Below are 2948 nucleotides of genomic sequence, written 5' to 3'. Positions count from 1 at the left end.
GAAGGAAATCATGCTTTGTATTTTAATAAAGAGGAAGATCCCCAACAAGATGGATTGACCCAGTGACTGCAGCAATGTGCTCAAATATCGCAATGATTCTGAGAATGGTGCAGAAATTGGCAATGCTGTTTTCTGTGATGCATGGAGGCACAATGAGTAGAAACCAGCTTGAGGGTATTTAATGGCAATAACATCATGGACATATATTTGTATTTCTATTTTAATGACCTCACTGTTTCTTCTTGAAGAGTTTTTTTATAGTTTTTAAAGAATAATGACATACCTACCATCTACTATCATATATTGAATATTATCTAACTTGAAGAAGCTTCCATTTCCAGCTCTCTAAATGCAACTTACAAGTGTCTTCTCTATATATTAAAAGTCTATTCCGACTGTCACAGCAATCATGTATAGTTCATTTTCTCTATAAAATCAATGTTGGGAAACCCTTATTCTCTTGATAAAATTATTCTTCTATGTTTCTTGATTCATTAATGAGCCTTTCATCCGTGACATTAAGATATTTTCATTTCACAAGATGCTACCTCATTCCTCATATCTTTCACCAATAATGTTCAAATACCAACCATATGATATCAAATAATCCAAACATCAAGAGTTTAAGACACATTTTCATAAAGCCAATTGTAGCAAAAGCATTTTTATTTATACATAACCTTTTCTAGATGATAGACTGAATTAAGAAACACGATATTCTTATCTCAATAAATTGTATTTAAAACAAATATTGTATAGGCTAGACTGATAACACAAAACACGCTTACTTCCACAGAAATTAGATTATCTATAATAAGCATAGATTTGGTTGATTATTTTCATTTCATGTTTTTGCTGTGTTATATATCCTTGTGTACTGTTCAAAGATTTTAGTGCAGTGGTTCTCAACCTTCCTAATGCCGCGACCCTTTAATACTCATGTTGTGGTGACTCCCCCAACCATAAAATTATTTTCATTGCTACTTCATAGCTGTAATTTTGTTACTGTTATGGATCAGATTACCACTGTGAAAGGGTCATTCAACCCCCAAAGGGGTCACAACCCACAGGTTGAGAACTGCTGCTTTAGAAGGATACAAAATGTATGAAATTGGTAGGCAAATTGAAGGCTGTCAGAACGAGAAATGGAAATGTGAGACAAAGAACAGCCATTCCTAGAGGATTCTCACAGTGGGGCAGAGAAGCAAATAGACAATTGTTATTTCCCATTACATTCATTAAATCTAGTTTGAATCAAAGTCTACCCTAATCCCTCCTTTAACTTAATCTTCGCATAACTCAAGGATAAGAAGAGGGAAAAACTAAAGAAGTAGAGAGAGTAGAAATAAAAAGAAGAGTCTTTTCAAATCCTAGGAATTGCTATAAACCCCACTGCCGTCAAGGCAATCCCAAATCAAAGCATCCTAATACAAGGATTCAGAGGCTATAAATCTTTACAGGATCAGCTGGTGGATTCGAATCCTTTAACTTGTGGTTAGCTGTCCAACACTTCCCCCACAATGTATCACCAGAATTCCAAATATTGTTTTGCCTAGGATATATTTTCTGGTTTGCTTGCTCATAGAGAAGACCACTTAGTAAGAAGTCTAGGGATTTCATAGGGGAGAATTCTTAGAAGATTCTGGATAAGTACCAATACTGACATGTCTTAGGCACACATGTCTTAGTCTAGATATAGCAACAATCCAGAAATAGGGTTGTTCTCTTTAATGAAGACATTATTCCCTATGCTATTCTTAAAAACTGCTAATTACTATCGACTAAGTATGTAGCATCCCACATACTTATTCCATTACTGTAAATGTTGCATTTAGCAGGATTAAATGTCTAGCACATTGGACCAAATTGAGAAATAATATAGGGAAGACCAATAGATGGAAACAAAAATATCAGCTTTATTATTTTAATCTGCTTGAAATATATTCATTTAGTCCTATGGGCAGTGAGCAGATTACATCCGCTGCTCTCTCACCACCACCAATAGCCCCCACACCCACAAATAAAAGGTAGCCATTATTTAATGTTCATTTGTACAACATCCAACTACATATACATTCATGATCCCACGGGGTTTGTTTGAAAAGAGAAAATATTTCTGGTTTTGCATATTATTTCCTGCTATTGGCTTAAAAGACTCAGCAGTTATATTCTTACCGCACACGCTAGAGTGGGATACAGGCAGGTGAGGCAGAGGACATGGCCCTGGGCATGTGTTTTCAGCCTCTAACCATTGGGCAGGTGGCAGCAGTGCCAAGGACTGCAGGACGTCAGGCTGCTCCTGCTGCTCAGGCACTAAAAACAGCATGTCATGCTGGCCATGATTTACTCCCGATCCAATCACTTCCCCTCACACTATTCACCCCTCCCTTACTGCTGCTGGTGCCTATCCCCACCTCTTTTCCCCAGGTCTTCCTCGGAAGCCTCAGCAGCAGCAACAGTGACAACTGTGGTTCTGAGGACATCCAGAAGTGGGGTCGCATCTGTTGGTTGTACAATGTTCAAATCACATGCTGTCCTATTTCTCAGTACATACTTTGGACTTTAAGCAATGCACACCAGCATATAGAGTTGATACTTTCAGTAGTTTGACAAAGAAAACGTTGAGTTTGCAAACTAGATGTATTTATCAAGGATTAATCCAACTCACTTGTCTGGGGGAAGAAAGGAGAAAGAAGAGAGTGAATCCATAGAGAATACAGAAACAAACTAGGATGGCACTCATCAATCAAGACATGCACTGCTTCTCGAGCATGAGAATGAGTAATGAGCATGGCTGGAGTATTAGTCTAATAGAAGTCCCCCCTGAAGAAAAGGAGGCAAATGGAAAGCAGGTTCCCCATCCAGCAGCTCCTTGTCTTAAGGCCTAAAGACTAAGTAAATAAATAAACTATTGCTGTCAATTTACAGTTGCAGATTGCCTCAGTTTT

This window comes from Echinops telfairi, unplaced genomic scaffold (genome assembly GCF_000313985.2).
Source record: "Echinops telfairi isolate 266 unplaced genomic scaffold, ASM31398v2 ScPeMD7_7469;HRSCAF=8507_0, whole genome shotgun sequence".
Classification (NCBI taxonomy): Eukaryota; Metazoa; Chordata; class Mammalia; order Afrosoricida; family Tenrecidae; genus Echinops; species Echinops telfairi.
This window is presented reverse-complemented; position numbering follows the sequence as displayed.